This window comes from Pelodiscus sinensis, chromosome 3, assembly GCF_049634645.1.
Source record: "Pelodiscus sinensis isolate JC-2024 chromosome 3, ASM4963464v1, whole genome shotgun sequence".
NCBI classification, from domain to species: domain Eukaryota; kingdom Metazoa; phylum Chordata; order Testudines; family Trionychidae; genus Pelodiscus; species Pelodiscus sinensis.
In genome coordinates this window covers 52,631,202-52,655,330 of record NC_134713.1, presented here as the reverse complement: position 1 = coordinate 52,655,330, position 24,129 = coordinate 52,631,202, and the positions used below count along the sequence as shown (strand labels likewise).

Genomic DNA, 24,129 nt, shown 5'->3' with positions numbered 1-24,129 from the left:
CTTAATGACCTCTCGAGATTCCTTGCAGCTCTATTCTGTGGTTCTGTTTTAAACATTGGAAGTGAAAGTGGCAGCTTTTTCCACCATAACGTTGATGTCTGACAGAGAGGATGAATCTAACTTTACCCAGACATGAAGAAGTTCCTTGTGGGAGTGGGAGTCCCCAATCAATCATCCTTTGGTGTATGCAACACAGCCTTGAGGCTTGTCTACTCTAGGGGTTGCTACACTGTGTCGCTAGCTCAAAATAAGCTATGCAATTTGATCCACGCAAATCATGTACCTTATTTTGAGAGAGTCAATTTTGAAATTCAAAATAAAATGCTATTCCAACAAGTCCCTTAATCCTTGTGGAATGAGGTTTACTGAGATGTCGGAACAGCACACACCCATTATTTCAATTACATTTCAAAATAGCAAACATGCTGTCAAGACATGGAAAACACTATTTCAGGATACCAGAAGTATCCCAAAATAGCGCTGCAGTGTAGCCATACCTCAAGGCTATGTCTACACTCGTGGCTTCTTGCGCGAGTAATATGCAAATGAGGCTAAGCATGGAATATCGCTGAGCCTCATTTACATACCTAATGAGCCACCATTTTTTTCAGAAGAGGCTCTTGCGCAAGAAGGAGCGTCTACACTGCCCCTTCTTGTGCAAGAAAAACCCTCTTGCGCAATGCCGTTACACCTATTACTTTTCAGGAAGAACCGCATTGCGCAAGAGGGTTTTTCTTGCGCAAGAAGGGGCAGTGTAGACACTCCTTGCGCAAGAGCTTCTTCTGAAAAAAATGGTGACTCATTAGGTATGCAAATGAGGCTCGGCGATATTCCACACTTAGCCTCATTTGCATATTACTCGCGCAAGAAGCTGCGAGTGTAGACATAGCCCAAATGTGTAACACATGCTCCCCTTCTCAGTGACGTTCAGCTCGGAAGAGTCATCCTCCAAGAGAACTCCTTTTAGGAGCAGTGCTGCAAACTCTTGCACTGGAGGTGGTTCTCAAGATGTTGCATTTTAATACTGAGGGGAAATCACTGGTGAAAGCGAATCTTTACATTCACCTAGTTACACACAAACTTGCTCCAGGAAATATACTCTATTACCCATGCACAACTTCCAATTCTAAGCTATGCTGTCATGGCTCATTACAAGCAGTTTGGGGGTGGCATTTTACATTAGAGAAAGGTGGTCCATTGTCACTGAATTGACATCTGGTTAGAACAGCATTCCCAAGACATTAATCTGGCTACTTTTCCAAGAAACTTTCTTCATAATCATGATTTCAGCCAGAAGGCTGTCCGACTCAATGTTCTGTCCATTAATCTATAGTACTGACACTTCACAAAGAGAAAGTAGTGCTCAGAATTAATTTGGCCTTAATTCCCAAGCTGCATCTCTTTATACAAGAGTTAATGCTGAATTTATTCTCTCTGACGCTATCGCATTGCTCAAAAAGTCTGCCGTACAGGGTTCTCAAGATCCATATGCAACACACAAACTTGCCAAAGTGTCCTGTACAATCCAGCAGCCAAAAGTAAGGAGCCTCAAGGTTTTCAGTTTCAAGATGGATCAAATGGAGCATATTGGAAGCCCGTAAAACAAGACGTCTGACCCCTTGCTTCAAAGTCAGAACCATGGCAACTATCTGTGAGGAAACATGCAAGGAAGAAGTATTGTGCTTTGTCCATGCTTTTCACAAAACAAGCATTTGCAACATAGGTGTGTAAGATACTGTTTGGGAAGAAGAGTGCTACATTTTGGTATATCAGTGACCAGAGAGACCAATTGTAAATAGTAATACATAAGAAAAAAACCCTATAATATATTATCTGACACCTCCTGGGCTATTCACAGCTGATAAAATCCCATCATAAAGGATCTGTGCTCTGTCCTACTTAGAAAATGTGAAAACTTATCCCTGCTTATCTGCACATTTCTTTTTCCTTGTAGGAAGGTCCACTAAATGGACTCCTCTTGCGTAACTTCCTATAATGTGGGGGTTGTTTGAAACAGGAGGAAGAGAACATATCTTTTGACCATTATTTTTATGAAAGCAGTTTTAATATCTGATTTCTTCCACACTGTTTCTTATAGTAGTAACTTGTTTTATAATGGCTGGGTTGTCAGTAACTGGGTCACTGTTGCTGACTGATGGTTCTGACCCTAAACTGCAAACAGGTTGAGGATCCATTGTGGAGTAACCAGTTTTTAAACTAATAATGAAGGCAGAAAACCATGGTAAGTGTACAAACCTTTCTCTTCGTGTATGGTATTAACTGGGGTCAGTTTCTAAAAAAATTGACACACATCTTGCAGCTTTTCAAGTCACTAGTTTGTGGGGGGTCTTATTTCATTTATCTTTGTTACATTAATTAGAATGTTTTCTCCCATAGGCTTCTCGTTTAATATTGCAAAAGTTGCCAATGCCATAACTTGCCAATGTGTCTATTCCTTTTGTGTGCACTGCTCACAACCTCATACATGACTTTGGCAGTCCTGAGAGTCTGCAGCTCCCATTGGCTTCAGTGCTAGAAGTACTGATTACACTGCATTAAAATGTACTAGTTTTTAAATGTTTGTGATTATGGGTATGATATTTGATGCTTAAAATCTTTGTACAGATACTTAGCGCACAGTTTGACATTTGGAACTATTGCAACTACTGTTCTGCACTAAATTTTAAGGGTTTCTTTTACAGAAGAAAACTTTTCTAAACAGATGGCAGACTACATTTGTTTGATGTGTTGAATTACCAGATCAGGTAGTTGTACATAGAGATGCTTTCTCTTCCATGAAAACTGTAAAACAAGCAAGCACTCTAACTAGATCTGTAAATAGATTGTCTGCTGTCTGTTTTCATTGGTAAAGTGTCTTTGCTTCCAGTATCCTTTGATTCAGCATCTATTAATGGATTTGTATAGTTCATCTTCTAATGTGTGAGTACAGTTATTTTCTTTCATTTAAAAAGAAACAAACATTTTTGCTCTTTAAATTTGTTTTATTAACCACAATTTCTAAATCACCGTCTCTTCTATTTTTTTAAATGATATTGTGGTATACAAGCAGAAACAGAATGTGCTAATGTGATCATGAGGCATATGAGGTTGTGACATCATATTCTAAAAACCACGTTGTGCCAGTACAGAATTGTAATTACTTATTGATTGAAAAGGTTGTCTAAAAGTATAAATCTCATAGGTTTGTGTCAGCATATAATATAAATGATCTCTCTGGTTACGCTGGAATTTGCATTTTACTAACTCTTACAGGAGAATGACCCCTCTGAGACTTTTTGTCCACAGCAAAAGCAATCAATGTATATATAGTTGTCTTATTGATTGTTTTTTTGTTGACAATTTGATGATATGCTAGTTAACACCAATGGTGAAGTTTTCCAAAAGCCTGGTTTGTGTTTTGTATACTGTTTGAGACTCCTTAATCCAGGGGACCATACTTGAGGTGGTAACAGAACTGCATCCCTATTCATGTCATGGGAAAGGCAAACTGAAATAATGTCAGATGGTCTGCAACCCACATTTCAGTTCCTAAAATGATAGCTTGTGGGAGATCATCACTGAACTCTGGGGATTATATGATTGTGTTAGAGAGGAGGTGAATCAGGACTTTTCGAAAACTAGATAAAACTTTTTGGGCTAAATGCCCCTTCAGTGGTTGTTTTTTGTGTATTCTGAAAATCTTTTTGATTTCAATAGTCATTTTAGCTCTGAAGTTTACCTCTAAATGCTAATTGAAAAACAAATTGCTCGTTGTTGTTGTTCATTGTTTTAAAGCTATTATCATGCTTATGAAAGTGCCACTTGTGCAACTCTGGAGAACAAAATTATCTTATCTTCAGAATAGCCGGGCAGGTTTCTCTGCATTGTGGAGGAAGAATATAGGTAAAGTACCCCCTTGCATTTGATACTTGGCCTCTGCTGAGACTGCTAATAATGGGCCTAATTGTAATGATTGCTTATCCTATGTTCTCTTATCCTAGTCTCTGGTAATTCCAATGAAGCATGTTGTAGCCCTTTCCTACCAAGAGGCAAAAGTGTCAGTTATGGTGGATTCTAAGTATCCATTACTCACACTTCATCTTGATGGTTTTCTTCCTAATTAGAGCACAAGAGATGGAGTCCTCAGTGTCCTGTTCCAATAAATTGCAGTTTATTCTTTTTCCTTTTCTCATTAGACTCACTAAGAAGAAAATGTGGGTGGCAGTGGAAGTTGAGGGGAAAGGAAGAAGACAAAAGAGAAACAAAGCTGGGACTCCACTTAGTCTATAGACTTCCTAGTGACACCTTCTGTCAATGCTTCTTTCAATATAAATCTCAGTATAGTGGCTTTAAATTAGTGCATTGTTGGCCCTTTGATACAAGCCAACAGATGGGTCATGGAAAGAACTCTAGAACTGCAGCACTGATGCAAAAAATCCTCCATAAAGTAAGTACCTGTCTGCATCCCTTCAACCATTGGAACGCTTCTTGTTTGCTTGCTCAGGAGACTAATACAGTGAAGCATTTGGATACGTTAGTTGCATCAAGTAATGGCTTTTGAATACTAGCTGTATGCTCTCAGATCCATCCAGAAAGGACATGAAACAGATCTGCAGGTAGTGGTTTGATTTTCTTGCTATGCATCTGAGATGTTCTGATGATGTGAAATGGGCCAAACTGAGAGAGAGAGATGTATTCTCAGGCCTACATCCATTGTGTGGGTATTTGATGCCTTAAAAGGTTTTCTTGGGTACAGTTTACTTCTCTGAGAAGTAGCTCAATTAATTGTTTTAGTGGGAAGTGCCAGATTCTGGAGATGAATGGAATCATTCCATTTTAACAAGATTAGTCATACACTAGAATAGTACAGCAAGATGTGATTTAGCAATTACTATGGTGGAGAGATATGATTTTCATTTGGCTGCTTCCATTGCCAGGGCATCTGCTCACAAAAATTCCTTGTGCCAGAGCCTGTCCTTTATTTTCAACAGTCAGTTTCTTTCTTTCTTCTTCTTGGGTGAAGCTAAACATTCATATGTTTCATGACTGACTGTTCTGCACTGCATGCTGTCAGGCAGAACTGCTGGAGAAGATGACAAACAGAACTACAATACAACACATATTTGCTAAGAATACTAGATCAATTTATTTTAGATGGGCAATGAAAATATTGACAACTTTCTACTATTTATGTCTTGGATTCAGTTCAGTAGCCATGTGATTAAAACAGCACCTTGCTTTAAGAGTTGACCATTGGGATAACTTTTTTAAAAAGTTGCTATTCAAGTAAATTTTGCAGCTCTGAAAGGTTAAATTGAAATGTCCTGTTCTAGGATAATGATTTTATTTATTTGCCTAAGCTTGGGTTACAGAATATACTACCATGATGTGATCTACTGTATTGTTTCATTTCCTTAATATAAATAAACCAGTCTTTAGCAGTTCACTATACGGTGAAAGGTTGATTGCTAATTAAACAAATATAATTACCAAAGCATATGTAAGAAGAATTGTAACTGGCATAGTATGTTATTAAATATTTCAGTTACTCCTGCTTCCTGCTGCCAAAACTTTTAGTCCATGAAAATATTGTATCCTGGTCTCATGTCAAAAAATGTCTCCCTTGTTTTATGTTGCCATCATGTGGGCCTGCTCTATTGTGTGTGTTCAAAAGCAGGCAGGGGAAAAGGGAGGGTTAGGGCGGGGAGGCAGAACTGGAGCCAAATCAAGACTCTTGAATTTCTTTATTTGAATAAACACTACCAGAATCAAGGAGATGTATATATTTTAGTTACTTAAACAAATAGCCCATATAAAAATACATCTTTGATCTAGTGTACGGTATGCTCTTTAGTTGTAACTGTTATTAGGTATCAATTCTCAGAAAGTGTCATATCAGTGATATTGCTATCTCTGTAAACAGAGTATATATGAGCTGGCTCCATGGCTCTATTTGTTCAGAGAATTAGTCGGGAGACTCCCTTCCAACAGAGGAAATGAGCTGATGAGTATAAGCTCTTGCTCAAGATTGTTCACCTCTACAGAAGCTGGATTACATGGAGAAAAGGATTTGGAATCTTGTCACAATGTGTTTAATGTTAATGAGTGGGAGAAGCCACATGTTCTTTGCCTGCTTCAGCAGTAATCTGCTAATTTGGTAAAGGAGTGAGAAAACTAAAAAAATGTAATTTGATTAAATTTAATGTGAAATTAGATGTAACACTATTATAATAGTCTGGGGTGTGAAAAGTAGTGTCTCTGCATCACGCATGCCAAACCAGAATTAGGGTATTCATCTGAACTCTTTACACTAGGAGGAGTCAGATAAAATGGACCTGGGATCTAAGCCTCCCTTTCTTTCAGCTGAAATGGCACTTGCTTGTGTTCCTTAACTACTGTTGTTTTACACAGATGAATAACTTGACCTTTCAGGCAATCTGGTACACAGTGATGTATTTCATAGAAATACCTATGAAGAAACTTTAATTGTAATGTCTGATCTGGAGAATAAGAGTACGTACTAGAGAGTTACTTTTGAAGATCTATGTATAAAACTATCATTTTTACTCTTAGTAATTTGTAAACATTCTCTCAATTTCAAGTGTGATGTTTCCAAAAAAGTTCTGTATTTGTTGCTTATTAGATCTTGCTTGTTTGGAAGCCTGGGGTTTTTCAGTAGCAATTTAGAACAGAGCCACTATTGTTGGCTTATCACTAAAATGAAGCTCTTAAAAGTCCAAAGCTGTGATAAAATTATGTTAAATAATCTTTCCTTCAAAGTGCAGTTTCAAACTTTAATTAAAGTGACCATCAATTTAAAATCACTCCCGTCTTAATGTTTTACCTACTGTTGTTAGAGTAAACATATGATTTTATATACAGGCAGTCCCCGGGTTACATGGATCCGACTTACATCAGATCCCTACTTACTAACGGGGTGAGGCAACCCCGCACTAGCTGCTTCCCCCCAGCAGATCAGGGAGACGTGAAGCTAGCACCCTCCCCCCCCCCAGCAGACCAGGGAGATGTGGAGCAGCTTTTCTCAGCAGACACCTCAGCTTGAGAATAAAGGACTGAGGGAAGTGAGGTGTGGGAGAATAAAACTGAGCTCTGGAGAAATGTTTGGCTAGAGTTTCCCCTACAATATGTACCAGTTCCGACTTACATACAAATTCAACTTAAGAACAAACCTACAGTCCCTATCTTGTACGTAACCCGGGGACTGTCTGTATACAATATTGGAGAAACATATCTGTATTTTTTTTCATCTTGTTTGCTTTCTATCTTTGATAGCACTTTGTTTTGTCGATAGTCAGTTTCACTTTCTCCTATTAGTTTTTCAGGAAGCAACACAGAGACTGGAAACAAGTACATTATTTGAATCAACTTGTAACTGTTTTTTAACTGGACAATGTCCCATAAGTACATCTTTATAGAAGAACTAGGCCAGTGGGAAAAAGATGCATCCCTGATATAATTCACCAGCTGTTCTGTCACACAAGTAGTGCAATGTTGAAATGCCACCACACAACAAAGCTTTATAGGCTGGGTTGTGGCAAATGGCATTCATTCAATAGCCTAGCTCAGTTGGCTAGTATGTGTAGTACAATGTAAGATGCTGGGGGGAGAGTGATAACTGGCCTAATCCATCTAAGAAGGTGAACTTTGATGTAAAGGTAAATTACTAAAGTTATTTTAAAAAAATGAGTAGGTGCAAACTTGCACATATATGTGGATAAAAACAAATGCATTGGTTTTGGTTAAATGCTTGGGGGAAGGGAGGGATTTCTTGTTCACCTGCCTGTTTATTCAGAGTTTTGTCTGCCCTGAAGCATTTGATTTACATCACTACAACTTGCCTCCAAACATCTCTGTGCGTTCAAAGTTTGCAGTGTTGTTGTTTGTAGGGTAAGCTTGCAATGCTGCTGTTTTCTGGCACTCTTAAACATGTCAGCACTAATGCTGTTACAGATGCAAGGTCTTCTGTCATTTTTTTAAAAACAAGCTTTACCATTTACCTTTTATAGAAGCTAGAATTCCTTTATTACTGTCCAATAAAAGATATTTGAGCTCAAAGATACAGAATAGTCTATACAGCAAAAAAATGGACAGTATGTTAACTATTTCATTGTCACCAAATAATGTGCAAAGCTGCCTTTTGATTTACATACCCCAGATACCAGTAATGTTCTTAGCACTTTCTGAAGAGAGGCTTGACAGACTGAAGTTGTATTATGTGCTTCTCAGACTTTCAGTATGCAGAAGGAATGCTTAAACTTTGAAGAGTTTATTTTTGTTGCATATTTTGAATGCATCAGAAGCCATTTCAGATTCTTTCATCTATGTGTCTATCAGAGGCAACAGAGGCGGGGGGAGAGCAGGAACCAGTGCAGGGGGAAGCCAACTTAAAAACCAGTTCCTCTCAGCACCATCTCGGGGAGGGTTGGGAAAGCAGAGGCACAGGGGGGACCAGGCACAAGCTGGGAATCAACTCTCCCAGCTCATGCCCACTCCCAGATGCTGCACCTCTGCTTTATAAATGTAGTAAGAGCCACTAGGCTCTTACTACGTTTAAAAGGCAGAGGCGCAGTGGGGAACTGGGTGCCCGATCTCCCGCATGCGACCAGTTCACTGCTGAACCTCTGTCTCCTCTGCCCCACCGCGGAGACGTTGTTGGGGGGGGGAGGGGGAATAGGCTTTAAGCCAGCTCTCCTAATCTAGCTCCTCTCAGCACCAGTTCCTGCTCCCCGCACCCCACATGGTGCCTCTTCCCACACTGCTCTGGGGAACTAACCCCGCTGTGGCTCTGCAGCTTAAATGTACTACAGGCAGTCCCCGGGTTACATGGATCCGACTTACATCGGATCCCTACTTACAAACAGGGTGAGGCAACCCCGCACTAGCTGCTTCCCCCCAGCAGACCAGGAAGACGCGAAGCTAGCGCCATCCCCCAGCAGACCAGGGAGATGCGGAGCGGCTTTTCTCAGCAGACACCTCAGCTTGAGAATAAAGGACTGAGGGAAGTGAGGTGTGGGAGAATAGAACTGAGCTCTGGAGAAATGTTTGGCTAGAGTTTCCCCTACAATATGTACCAGTTCCGACTTACATACAAATTCAACTTAAGAACAAACCTACAGTCCCTATCTTGTACGTAACCCGGGGACTGCCTGTACTTTTAAACTGTAGAATCATAGCCGGGGTAGCGAACGCCTCCCTCCTATTGACTAATTGTAACTGAATCCACCGTTTAACATCCTTAAGAGTGGGAAAGCTTGGGTCTGATGACCAAGTTGAAGACAATTGTTGATGCCCATGACACAACATAATTTGACTAAAGTGGGGCTGAGGATAGAGTTTTGGACTGTAGGAGAGACTCAGGATTTGGGGGGGGGGGGCTTACCTCAAGCTGCTCCCAGTTAGCAATGCGCAGTGGGGGGGCGAAGGCAACTTCCTGCCTCTCCTGGCACCAGAGACCATGCTGTGCCATAGAAACAGTCAGTGGCAGGTTCCCAGCCAATAGGAGTATAGAGGTAATGCTCGGGACAAGGGCAGTGTACAGAACCCTATGCACTCTTCCTTTTCCACACACACCCCCCGGAGCCGGGCCTACTACTGGCCATTTCTGGGGTGTAGCACAGTCTGCAGTGCCAGGAAAGGCAGGAAGCCTGCCTTAGCACCCTCATTGATCCCCCTGCAGCAACAAGACCCAATGCTTGACATTTCACAACCCAGTATTGGGTCATGACCTTCAGTTTGAAAACCACTGATTTAGGAACAAGACTAAAGAACCAGCAATTCTGGTTTGCAATCTCAAAATCCAAGTTAACCTAGGTAAACATGACAAAGAGGAACAGTTCTATAGCACAGTACAAAATAGAGATGTGCAAAAGTTTCACAATTAACCTCCAACAAAGAGAAAGTCCCCTGTGGCTCTCTTACCATATTTAATAAGCATTCAGTTGTGTTGGTCAGTAGAAGTTCTCAAATTCATGAGCAACAAGCACCTTGGATGGACTCTTTTCAGAACATCTCATTCCCATTGAGCATGCCCAGATACTTAATGCAAGCATTAGCATAGTTATTCCCATTCTATGAAGAGGATACTTATTCTTGGTTATGACAGCATAATAGCCTGTGCTTTGTCTGGAGATCAGTGAACACTTGGGACTCCTGAGTTTCAGTTTGGGTTATATTTGGCCCAGCCCATCTGGGTTTCTCTCTTTCATCAGATCCCTGGGGTCTGCCTCCAGCTGATGTTAGTCCCATCTTCTTCTCTATAGGCTAGTACAACAAAGCAAGATTGAACAACCATGGAGTCTTCTGGGTGATGGATATTTGCCCCTTCTCCTAATTTCTTTCCCACTCCTGTTTCTGAACTATCAGGATCCAGATTGATCTACCAGTGTTTATTTTACCTCATTTTGAACAGTAGAGATGCTCTTCTTGCCTAAATTCTCTGTGTTCATATGGTTTGGGATTTAGGTTATATCTATGTTGCCCCCCCGCCCCCCCAAAAAAAGATAAGGCAAAACTTAGAATTCATGAAAACATACATAATACACACACCAGTGAGAGATATTTGAAACTCCAGTGCATTGACATTCTTGGCTTTAGCACAACCCCAAGTATGAAACTGTGTAGAAATCTTATTCCTAGACAATTGTCTAAAGAGAGACTTCTTTCCTGTTTATACAAAATCTAGTCTTGACATTGATAATTCATTAATGCTTTTAATTTTCCAAGTCCTTTACCAACACAAGTGAATTGTCACAAGACCACTACATTAAATATTACCTTTTTTTTATACATGGCAAGAGAAGATTAGTGTATTGTTCTGGGAGCAGTGCCCCTACCATAATTTCCAGCTAATAGGATATGAGAAATTGGGCTCCCCATTTCCCTGATGCCTGGAGCAGAGGCCAAAGGGGACGCCAACTGCTTTAAGTAGTGTGGAGCTGATCTGTGCCTGAGGATCCCAGCAGGATAGTGTTTGGGCCGGATCTGTGGCTTGGCAAGAGGGATCCACCCTTGTTCTAGGCTTTGCTCTAGTTCAGCTAGAAATCTGTAACCTGTATTTTTGGGTCACTGATCAGTTATCTTTGTTTCATTTGTTCCATTCTAGTACTCTCTTAACTCTTACTCTTATAAACAGAAAATTGTCCTAAAAATAAAAAATACAGTATGAACCATTGATCAATTAACTATAGATTAATATATGCATTTAGGGTTTTGTTTTAAAGCTCTAAGTTGGTCATATAATCTTTGTAAGTGCCCTGTGAAACAAACTGAATATAATTATTTTAGATGGTAAGATAAGAGCCATGAGAAACTACTGACATTAGACTATATGCAGCAAAATATTTTGCTGAAGTCAGCTTGCTTGAATTGTAATGATAGTTGTATGAAATGGTTGGATGCCCATTTGAGTGAATTAACTGAAGCCAAACTCTGCTACTGGAACTTTCCAAGTATGCTGATACTATCTTAACCAGAAAGACCTGTCAAACCATTTCCTGCAGTTCTTCTGGAAAAGCAAGGGCATGTGGGAAACAGAGCTTCTACAGCAGTTAGTATGTGCCCATCTGAATAATGCAATGCTCCTTTCAGAGAGAAGCTATATTTAGTTATCTTTGTAAATGCCTGCAAGCAAGTAACAGTATAGTCCTAGGCGCTTCAGGGGGTGTTTGTGAAAGAAGAGTTATTGTAGAAACATTTGGGACTTTGGTCAGGGATGGGGGAGATGGGAGAGACAGGACAATGGAAGAGCAGTGTAATGTTATAGAGGAAAGATCAATGATAATCAGGGTGGGGGAGAAGAGGATAATTTACCCAGAAGTGAATGCTAATGCTGATTCCTAATGCCTTCAATAATGGTGGAGGAGGAGAAAGTGGATGGGATGAAACTTGTGAGCCATTTAACTAGCTTTGTTTTAAAAAGTTTATTTTCCCTTCAACATCTAGAAAAATGTGCAAATCACTTGCATCTGGTGCAGACCTCTAGGAATCAGCTACTCCTCTAAGAGTGTAATGTTCTAATTGATCCTAGGCTCCTAACTAGTGTCAAACCTTTTATATGACTGCCTGTTTGGGCATCCTAAAAAATGGGGTAAAAAGGCGTAGGTGACTCCTAGTAGAACTCAGAAGGTGCATCGGCTCCCTGTGCCCCTGCCAAATTCTCAGTTGCTAAGTGGGGTGGCCCTTGCTGTACCCCCTTCTCCCATCGGCACCAGTTGCCCTAGTGCAGGGGTGTCCAAACTTTTTTCAAAGAGGGCCAGATTTGATGAAGTGAACATGCGTGAGAGCCGACCATTTTGCCTGACATTCTTTGAACCATTAAAATTAAATGCAAATTAACTATTTTATGCAAAGTTTATTGCAAACGGCATACTTTTCATTTCGTCACATGGATGACAAATCTAAACACGTGTTAAATCACTCTGCCTTTCATATCTGAAGGCCAGATGAAAAAAAAAATCCAGGAAGCTGAAATATATGTCAGGAACATTGTAAAGTACATTACATATTATTGGTAATAAAGGTTGTCTGTCAACTTTTAAGTTCAAAAAATATGAACAGGAACATAACACCAAGTATACATGTTGTGTCCAAATATATTTATAACTGATTTAGACCAACTGACATTAACTGAGATTTTACAATGTATTCATCTCAATACATATGGATTCGTTGGGGGCCATAAAAGATAGATATTGCCAAATTACCTGGGGGGCCGTATTAAACCGGAACACGGGCCGCAATTGGCCCGCGGGCCGGACTTTGGACATGCCTGCCCTAGTGAAAAGCCTGATACGAAGACAATAAAGAGACATTTTTTAGATTGTACTGACACCTGGTGGCAGATAGCGTACTAATTCTTAAACAAGGGTGTTTCACTAAAAAAATGGGGGAATAACTATTAATTTTCATCTCTTTCTCTCCTTCACTGAGCCTAGAAACTGTTCAGCTCATTTACTAGCTATCCTTCCCTACTTCGGACTCCTGCAATGTTAATTCAGAGTGTCCAAAACCAAACTATAGCAGTTCCTTTTATGCAAGCTTGTAAAACATTTGTTTTATGAGTTTATATTATGGAGTGGCTCTTGCAGCAGTTAATTTTAAGAGGTGTTTTATAGTTAGAGTCATTTTTTAAGCACTCTAAAATCCACAAACTTAGTAAAACTGTCCTGAAAATGATTGTGCCAGTTTAGGGTATGAAATAGTTTGTACTGCACATTTATGATTACCTGGTCAAATGTTTCCTACAGGCCCAATTTAGAATAATAGGGTTGGAAGAGACCTCAGGAGGTCATCAATTCCAACCTCACCAAGTCCAACCCCCTACTAAAAGCAGGGCCAATCCCAACTAAATCATCTCAGCCAGGGTTTTGTCAAGCCAGGATTTAACTTCCAAATGTCCTGTTTTTAAAATGTCTGGTGCATAATATTGGACACCGTGCTGCGATTCGTGTGTGGAGCAGAGAATAACCATGCTGATTTCATGATGGTTTCACAGGACAATTAAGTCAGTATGGGCACATTTCTTAGGTAGAGTGCTGTGATACTGGGAGGGCAGAGATGTATGTGGGTTGTTCATATATGAACATGCCTCCACAAGTGGATGCACAGATGCCCGAGAATGCCCCCGGGGCTTTGGAGACTTATGAGGCACTCGAGAGCTTCCATTTCCTGTTCCCCTTTCCCTGTCTATAGAAGTCTATTGATAACTGGTTAAAACAAAGGGTAGAAATAAATGGTAAGTTTTCAGTATGGAGTGAGGTAACTCGTGGTGTCCCCCAAGGATATGTACTGGGACCCATGCTATTCAACCTATTTATAAATGATCTGGAGAAAGAGATAAACAGAGAGGTGGCAAAATTTGCAGATGATACTAAACTGCTCAAAATAGTTAAGACCAAAGCAGACTGTGGAGAGCTTCAAAAAGATCTCACCAAACTAAGTGATTGGGCAACAAAATGGCAAATTAAATTTAATGTTGGTAAATGTAAAGTAATGCATATTGGAAAAATAATCTCATCAATACATACAATATGTTGAGAACTAATTTAGCTATAATTACTCAAAAGAAAGATCTTGGAGTCATTGTGGAAAGTTCTCTGAAAACATCCACTCAGTGTGCAGCAGCAGTCAAAAAATCAAACAGAATGTTAGGAATCATTATATAGTGGTCAATTGCGGAAGAACTTTCTACGTGCTAGTTTAGGGGTGGTGAGGCCTGCATTCTTCCCCCCCCTTTCCTTTTCCCCTATATCTGACGAGCCAGAAGCAAGTCTTTGGGAACATACGCCACTTAAGATAAGCATTGTTGCCAGTACAGCAGGAACAAGTATAAGATAAGGGTAAACCACAAGAACACATACACAATTCTGTTTACCCTAACATACTGATCATGTTAACAGGGCCAAAGGACAAGAAGATCCAGATCAGAACCAGATTGATAACTTATAGCTAAGCTCTACATCAGCACTAATGAGTAAGCCCTGGAAATTTCCAAACTGCCAAACAAGGCAGGAAAACTGTATTTAAGGTTGCCTCAGAGCCTAGCAAATTAGACCTCACTGATGGGCTTTGGGTACCGGCGCCTCGGAAGCTGAGACAACCTCCCACTTTGTCCTCAGCCTACCCGGGGTCCCAAGGTTTCAGGAAGGGTTGTAAGATATGCCGCTTCTTTGTTATGTTGTTCTTCCATTTATGGGGCACAGCTGTTAGCTGTCAGGAAATAAACTGTTTGTGTTTGACAGATACCTGTGTAGCGTCCTTTGTACTTTGGGAACCCAGTGTTGGACCTGAAATTTACTCTTGCCAACTACACATTAAAAAGAGGATCGAGAATAAGACAGAAAACATCCTATTGCCTCTATTTAAATCTATGGTACACCCACATCTTGAATACTGAGTACAGATTTGGTTGTCTCATCTAAAAAATGATATATTGGCATTGGAAAAAATTCAGAAAAAGGCAACAAAAATGATTAGGGATTTGGAACGGTCCCATATGAACAGAGATTAAAAAGATGGGGACTTTTCAGCTTAGAAAAGAGGAGACTAAGGGGGGATATGATAGAGGTCTATAAAAACATGACTGGGGAGGAGGTCACCAAATAAAATTAATAGATAGGTTTAAAACAAACAAAAGGAAGTTTTTCCTCACACAGCACATGGTCAGCCTGTGGAACTCTTTGCCAGAGGAGATTGTGAAGACCAGGACTTTAACAGGGTTCAAGAAAGAACTAGAAAAAATTCCATCAATGGCTATTAGCCAGGATGGGTAGGAATGGTGTCCCTAGCCTCTGTGAGAGGCTGAGAATGGATGATGGGAGAGGGATTGCTTGAAAATTCCCTGTTCTGTTCACTCCCTCTGGGGCATCTGGCATTGGCCACTACCAAAAGACAGGATACTGGGCTAGCTGGACCTTTGGTCTGACCCAGTCTGACCATTCTTATGTGAAGGAGCCATAAGCACCTTCCCTAATAGTTGGAGAGGTTCGGGCCTTCCTCATGAGCCTCTTCAGGAGCCAAGGGGTGTGCAGAACTCCCTGCCCTCCGTGCAGGTTCTGATATAAAGTGCAAACTCTGCAGCTTTTCGTTGATTCTGCCTCCACTTGCAAGATGCACTCCTCATTCTGTCAGTTATCAGGTTCACTCCTCATCTTGATCCTTCCACTCCTTCTTGGAGCATGGAGCGGCTGGGGCCAGAACCAGAGTGAAGCTGGTGGGTTGTGAGATGTGACCAGGAAGCCACGTCATGCCCCCAGCCCAGGATGCCTCCTGGTCGTATCCTCAGTACTGCCACTTTCTCATTATATGATATATAAGCAGCTTAGTAGCAAACAGCTCTGTTAATGTGGAAATAGGTTTGCTTAGCAATGCCATGCAGCCTTCCAGAAGCTGGCAGCCAAAAGCAGAGGTATCTGAGAACCAAAAGAACCATTCAGCCACACTATAAAAGCATTAGAAGAAAAGAGGAAATGCAATTAAAATTGTGCTTCCCACCATCCCAAAAGCCTTACCTGTGCCTCTGAGGGCATAGTAATAGACACTGGGAGTACACCTCAGCCACACCTATGCCTTACATCACCTGCCATTTTCTGTGTACCCTTGCACAACTCCAAGGTTATGCCTAGACTACATGGCTCCGTCGACAGAACCATGTAGATGAGTTTACTAGACATAGGAAAATGAAGTGGCGATTTAAATAATCGCCACTTCATTTACATCAAAATGGCCACTGCACTGTGCCGATCAGCTGTTTGGCAGCACAGCGGGGCAGTCTGGACGCTCCGCGGTCAACAACGGAAGCCTTTGTCGACCACTCCGTTATGCCTCGTGGAATGAGGTTTATTGGAGCGGTCGACAAAGGCTTCTGTTGTCGACCGCGGAGCATCCAGACTGCCTCGCTGTTCTGCCAACCATAAATTAATGGAGATTGTCTATCTCCTAGAGCTGAAAGGGACCTTGAAAAGTCATTGAGTCCAGTCCCCTGCCTTCACAGCAAGACTAAGTACCATCTCTGACAAATTTTTGCCCCAAATGACCTCCACAAGGATTGAACTCACAATCCTGGGTTTAGCAGGCTAATGCTCAAACCACTGAGCTATCCCTCCCCACAACAGCCAAGTGGCCATTTTGATGTAAATGAAGCTGCGATTATTTAAATCACTGCTTCATTTTCCTATGTCTAGTAAACTCATCTACATGGCTCCGTCAACGGAGCCATGTAGTCTAGACATACCCCAATCTGCACTCATTCATATACTCCCAGACACCCTCACAATACTTCAAGCCATACCATCGATCTAGGGGGAGCTAGTAGAGTGTTTGGAAACACCTGGATGCTAAAGCTGTTATGGCTAAGGTAACACTATCTCACAGAGCAACTCCTTACAGCAGGGAACACTTGAATACTTCAGGGTTTCCTTGAGACTGCTGCTCTTCACTCTTCCTGTGGACCTCTAAATTTCATGGGGAGAGACACAGCACCAAATCTGCCTGATGGCAGTGATCATTTGCCCAGCTATTATCCGACTACTCTATTTAATCAGCTGTACATTTATGGCAGAGGAGAGTGTTTGCAGGGGGGAACTGAATGTGGGCAAAGTGTCAGCTTCACTTTGGGCTTCACCTTCAGCTTAATTGGGAGCTTTCCCATTCATAAAATTCAGCATGTGGGAGGTTAAAGTTTAGGGTGACCATATTTACTTGTGCTGAATATAGGACACCTGGTAAATTTACTCATATTCAAGCAAATTCAATGACAATTAATCAGAATTATCATGGACAGTGGGTAAAGGTAGGGCTGGGAGAGGTAAGCCCCCAAACCAACTCCCAACCTTACCCCTTCTATTGAGGCCGTGTCCCCCCCCCCCCCCCCCCCGGGAGGTGGGCAGCACACTGCTCCCCTCAGCACAAGCAGCCCCTCCCTCCCTCCCTGGCACAGAGCATGGGAAGGAAGGAAGGAAGGAAGGAAGGAAGGAAGGAAGACAACATGGCCCTAGCCTCCCCAGCTCTGGAGGGTGGGCAGCATATGACCCCAGCCTTGCAGACCCCCAGAGCACAGGTAGGACAGGTGCTTGGAAAGTGTAATGCTCCACCCCCAGTACGCCTACAGTAGATGCAGGGCCAGATTAAGGGGCGGGCTAGCTGGGCAGCTGCCCGGGGCGCCAACCTATGGGGGGTGCCTGATGGCAGCTGTAAGGGGCACCGCGCGCCTGGCCGTGCAGCACCCCTTAGAGCTGCAATCAGGTGCTGCACACTGGGGGCCAAGCATGGGCCGTGAACCTGGGGGCGGAGCCGCACATGCAACGCGTGCCTGCTGTTCGGGGCGCAGGAATAGCTCGAGCCAGCCCTGAGTAGATGTTCTGGGGGTGTGGGCGGGGCCAGGTTGGCAGTCTGGGAAGGCTGTGCCTTCCCTCTCCTAGCATACCAGCCATGAGAACTATGCAGTACCAATGTTCAAATTCACATCAAATTGACTCAGCCCCTATTAAAAAGAAATACTGTGAAGTTCGATTCGTTTTACCTTTTCTTTAGATCTTTGGTGTTCATACAAAGAGGGGTGATGCACACACACACTCCTGTGCACCTCTCTCACACAACGGGCATGACCATCCCTGCTCATCGCTCTCTGCTCTCCATTCCTGGCTGGACCTGCCTCTTCTTGTACCTGGTACTGTGTCTTCCCAAGGCAACATGTGGGGGGCACACAGGGTCATGTTGCCCCTTCCCTGATTTCTGCCAGAATTCACACTAGAGTATGGCCAGCAGTAGCCTTTCGACACTGTGCAAGAGGGAAGGGAAGGGGGCTGCTTTCAGCTTCAGGGGAAGAAGGAAGGTGACCTGGTCCCTGGTTTTGCAGATCACATCTCTTCTCCCCCTCCCCCTCCCCCTCTCCTCTGTCCCTTCCAGGCCACACAGTGTCAAAAGGCAGCTAACACCTCCAGGTTGTTGCTGGCCACCAACATAACCCAGCAGCCTCCTTTCCCCATCGCCACTCCAGACTATAGCTGAGGGTCAGAGATACTTCCCTGTGCCAGTGCAGTGTTGGACTTCAGCTCATGCAGGACGCAGCTCTTGGCCAGCACCATGGCCTGAAAGGGTCTTGGGCTTTCCCAGGGCACCAGCCCAGCCATAGACAGTCAGGGAAGGAAGGAGCCTACTGGCCAGGCTCTAGGTGAACTCAGTGCTCTGAGCAGGGGCTGGCTCCACATGGCACTGGGGTGAGATACTTCCTTGTAGGGGGATATGGAGGAGCAGTGAGGCTGGAGGGGCGAAGGAGAGAGCGAGGACAGTGAGGGGGGAGCACATAAAGGGCTGATGGGTGGGCAGCAGAAGTGATGTGTATCTGGCCACCGCCTACTATCTGCCTGCCCTCACCACCCACTGCAGCTCACAATGCACAGCCAGTGCCAGCCAGAAATGGGACAGGATGCAGAGCCCTGTTGACTTGGAGCCAGCATACACTGGGGGCTGCACTGATGAACCAGCAGGGGGAGTAGCCAGCCCCATGACTGCAGCTTTGCCCTCCAATAGCCTTACAACCCGCCCTTCCACTGGTGGGTGGGCAGGTGGTCAGCAGGGATCTGGCTGGCATCAGGAACTGCCTGTAGTGATGGGGGTGGGGGGAGAGAATAGAAAACACGGGAAAATTAGCTCATTTTAAAGAAAAAGCCTAGACACCTGCAGGATGGCTTAAATATGGAACTGTCCCTTTAAAAATAAGACATCAGGTCACCAAATTAAAGTGCTGCCTCTTCCAATGTTAAGCTGTCCCATTTCCATTTGAATGGCAGAATGTGCGGAAAGTAGAAGTGTCAATGGGATAAGACTGGGGGAGAAATGGGGCATGTACACGAACTGTGATCTCAAATAGTCGTGAGAATGTCACGTTTCAGGTGTGTCTGTACTTGTATAAGGTAGAGTTGTCCCCATATTTAAAAGCTGAAGCCTAAATTCCCTCAGATACTTGATTTAAACTCCCACTGTCAGGATACAGTTTGGTCCAAAAATTCAGAAAAGCTGCTGTGTATACTAATATGTTAAGTATTTGAGTTATTAACTACACCAGATCCTTGGCACTGTGTGGGCTGGAAGGGACAAACTGCTTCCAGCCACAGAGGAAAGGAGGAGGGAAGGAAGAGATGTGAGGATATTGTGTAAGTGCACACCAAACTTGAGATTTTTGTGATGACTTGACTTAGTGGAAAAAAGAGAGGAAGAACTAGAGGCTAGGATTTCTTTGATGTGCTTCCCTTTAATGCCTGATGTGAAAAGGAAGAGTATGAAAAGACCACAGCCCCTTCAGAGTGTTGTCTGTATCTTGCAAATTGGGGTCTGTGCTGGTGGTCATGGTTCACTGATTTGATTGGCTTTGCTTTTTGCTTTCTTCAAATCACTCTGTCATCTTTCTCTTGGAGTCAAATCCAGTGAATGATAGTAGGTTGGTGGGGTGAATGGAAGGGTAAAGATAATGAGAACAGACAGTTTGGGGTAACCCCGGCTCAAGCCCACCAGTAGTGTGGAACAAGACTTTTTCCCATAGCCTGCCTGCACCCCTCCCCTTGCCACTTTCCCAGACCTTAATTTTTTCCACTAAGCTCTAGTCCTCTACAGTTAGGCTGTGTCTACACTGGCCTCCCTTTCCAGAAAAGGGATGCTAATGTCGACTTCGGAATAGCAAAATCCGCAGGGGATTTAAATATCCCCCGCGGCATTTACATTTACATGGCTGCCGCTTTTTTCCGGCTTGGGGATAAGCCGGAGAAAAGCGCCAGTCTAGACTTGATTCTCCGGAAAATAAGCCCTTTTCCGGAGGATCTCTTATTCCTACTTTCAAGGGCTTATTTTCCGGAGAATCACGTCTAGACTGGCGCTTTTCTCTGGCTTATCCCCAAGCCGGAAAAAAGCGGCAGCCATGTAAATGCAAATGCCGCGGGGGATATTTAAATCCCCCGCGGATTTTGCTATTCCGATGTGTCTAATCTGCATCCCTTTTCCGGAAAAGGGGTGCAGTGTAGACACAACCTTACTGACCTGCCTTAACCCCTGCAGGACCAGCTGTGTCATACTAGCAGTTCCTACACACTGTGATTCTGCTGCTCTTTGAGTTCACTGTTTTGTCATGCTGGGCATTGAGGCATACTGGATAACACTGCATAGGGTAGAGTGAAGTAAAACACATTTAAAATAGCAGCAGCTGGCCTGGACAGTAACCTTGACATCTCTGCTCCCTTCTCTGAAAAGCACACAGGTACTCTGCCAATCCACACTTTTAGCATGAGAGGCCCCAAGATGTAGATTAATAAGTTGCCCTAAATCCTCTCCCCCATCCTTGCATGCTATCTTGAAATACTGTGGATTTCTTGACTCTTCCAAAAGAAGATTAGTGTGACTTAAAAATGCATCTTCTCACCTGTAGACACATGCCCATTATTTTCATTTTAAAGCAAAAGTCTATGCCACATTCTGGTGCATAGCTGTCTAGAATAAAATATTCAAGATATCAAAAAAAAAATTCTCCTTAGTTTCACATGTCTATATTAATTGGTGAAAAGCTGAAAGAATAAACGGATGTTTCTGGGAATTGGATCTTTTTCTGACAGTGGAGTGAGGATTAAGCTTCAAAATAGAGCACTCCCCACTGAAAATGGCCTGCCACCAGTTAAAATGAGGTCTGTAGGTTCAGCTGTCTCAGCTGATTCCAACTTTGTGGTATTTCTGTAAGTTCTGAGTCCATCTCTCTGCTAGCTGGAGCCATCGCCGTTAAGGGCTTTGTAGGTCAAAAACACCACTTCTTAACCTCATAGTGAAGCCAAATAAAAGTGTGTATATTGCAGAGCACCGATGTAGTGTAACACAATACTTATAAGCAACATCTGCAATCTCTAAAATTTCAAGTAGAGATTAAAGCCCTAGGTAACATCCACAGCAGTAATCTAATGTTGCTGTGAAGTTTTAAATAATAGTGGTGAACATGGTGTCTGAAAGGAAAGGTTGCTGTATTCTTACCAAACAGATGAGAGAGGAAAATCCTTAGCTACTGCCACTGTAGTAGTGGTTGAGGAGCCAACCTACACCTCCATTTTGCAAACCTATCTAACAAATGGTAGTCATGCTACTTCAGTTAGGAGGGCTGATATCAACTCTGTTATTTTTCATGTCATCCACCCAGCCCAAGCACTACCTCTCTCTTCATAATTACTGAATAAAATATCTGATATGCCAGGGGTAAATGCTGGTTATAATAAAACCAAAATTAATGGCATATACCTTACACACAGTACTAATAGGTACAGTCCCCATTCCTTTCCCATCAGCCTCAATCAGTTCTTACGCAACAGTAATATAAATAAGAATGAAGGTTGAAGGGTGATACAGTAAATAGAAAAGTAATACAAATGCAAAATATATGTTCAGTGCAATCATGTCATTGCTACCTTCTCCTCTGCCCATTGTCTCTTGTCACTTGTGTTGATTCTAGGCTCTTTGAAATGGATTGACACACATTGTGTGTGTGCAGTGAGTAGCATGGAGGGTTTGATGTTGATCACAGTTGGGGCCTCTCAGTGCTCCTGTAAAACAAATAGGCTGTGTCTAGACTGCAGGTCTTTTTTTAAAAAAGTAGCCTTTTTTCGAAAAAACTTCACCTGCGTCTAGACTACAGCTGTGTTCTTTCAAAATGGCTTTTCTTTCAACAGCAGTACTCCTCATTTCACGGAAAAAGGCGTTCTTGAATGCAAACAGGGCTTTTTCGAAAGAGAGCATCCAGACTGCCTGGGTGCTCTCTTTCGAAAAAGTGGCTCACTTTTTCGAAAGAAGAGGTTGCAGTCTAGACGCTGTCTTTCGAAAGAGGCTTGTAGGTTAGATGTACCCACAGTAAATAATTTCCTAATGGCAGCCAGAACATGCCTAACTTCCGTTACCCAGCCTTGAAAACTATTCTTTGTATAGAATTCACGAGTGCATGAAAATATTCATAACTGAGCTGACATACCTATCAAGGTAACGTCAGATAAATAGTTTGATGACTTTGAGCTTTTTATTTGTTAATTCTTCCAATGGCTCTGACTAAATAATGTTGTGCCTCTAAAATAATGAAACCCCAACAGAGGTGTGGCTGTAAAAGGGTTGTGATCAAACTGCCATGGGAATCTTTAGCTGAATTTCCTGTCTTCTTTCTTTCTCCACTGAATGGGTGTGTGGTCCCTTCTGATAAAAATGCAAACAGTTTAATTTGGAGAAAAGTCTCATCTTTTTAGCTAGCATCCAGTTACACACATTTTACTGTTTTGTCTTTCCTCTTCTTTATGGCTGTGTCTAGACTGCAAGCCTCTTTCAAAAGAGGCGCTTTCGAAAGATACTTTCGAAAGAGCCTCTTTCGAAAGAGAGCGTCTAGACTGCACGTTGAACTTTCGAAAAAGCGGCTTGCTTTTTCGAAAGAAAGCATCTAGTGAGTCTGGATGCTCTCTTTTGAAGAAGCACTATTTACATTGAAGAACGCCTTCTTTCGAAAGAGGAACTTTCGAAAGAAGGCGTTCTTCCTTGTGAAATGAGGTTTACCGCCATCGAAAGAAAAGCCGCGTTCTTTCGATTTAATTTCAAAAGAACGCGGCTTGAGTCTGGACTCAGGGGAAGTTTTTTCGGAAAAAGGCTACTTTTCCCGAAAAAACCCCTGAGTCTGGACACAGCCTATGTGCCCTCTTTGCTTTTCCTGCACTCTGTCTGCTTATTTTCTCATTTAATTGCATCAGTTCCAGCACCAGGACATCCCACTCCTGAAAGGCAAGGCTATGCCTGCCAGTGCCCTGCCTAGAGGCCCTCTCTATTCCTAGCAAGTTAACAGTGTGCAGGGGCACACTGATGGGTGGCTCTCGTGGTAGGGTGAAAGAGAAGTGAATGAAGGACAACTAGAATAGCCATCATGAATGACACAAAACAGAAAGATCTGAGATGGCACAAAATGTTCACACTTTTATGTCTTAAAGTATTTCAGGAGTTTAATTCAATAGAAATAGGGTAGAATAGAAACTGTTTTTTTTTCTCAAAGGCAGCCACTAGTTTCCCTTTGCTTTGCGCATCATCACACATCCTTCTGATGGGGAGGGCTAGATTTGATCTCAGAAATGGTCCCCGATTCCAATTGTTTTTGTGCATTCAGTGGCGCTGGAACATTTTTAAAGGGGGGCAGTGTGCTGAAATCCAGCCCTCTTAATCCTGTCCATCTCACACCCTCAGAGCTGATGCTGGCAGCCAGCCCTCCCTATTCTCCTCCACCAGGCGCACAGGGCCTGCAGTACCGGGGATTTTGCAGCACTTCCACACCTTCTCCTTGGGCAAACCAGCAACTATGAAATAAACAAGGATGTTAGAAATGGTCCCTAAATTCTGAGGGTGGAACAGTAGCAGTGTTCAAGCTATTATTCACCCCACGAAGGTGAAATGCTGAATGCTTTGGTGCGCACTGGCAAGAAAGGAGCCACACTTTTCTTCAGGACACCTTCCTGCCTTATGCTCATCCTTGCCTGTGAGTGCAAAAATTAAAAAAGTGCATAGTAGCCGATTTAGAATTTGTGTTACTAGTTAAGTCAAGGTGACAGTCCTCATGGAGAGCTTGAG

At 42.7% G+C, this 24,129-nt stretch overlaps 1 long non-coding RNA gene across 1 annotated transcript; it reads left to right on the top strand.

Annotated features, from left to right (window-relative positions):
* Window positions 1–829: 829 nt before the first annotated feature.
* Window positions 830–6,824, top strand: LOC142827808 (uncharacterized). The gene is made up of 2 exons (XR_012902565.1): window positions 830–2,242; window positions 4,197–6,824. It is a non-coding gene; the product is annotated as an uncharacterized LOC142827808 (long non-coding RNA).
* The last annotated feature ends 17,305 nt before the right edge of the window (window positions 6,825–24,129 follow it).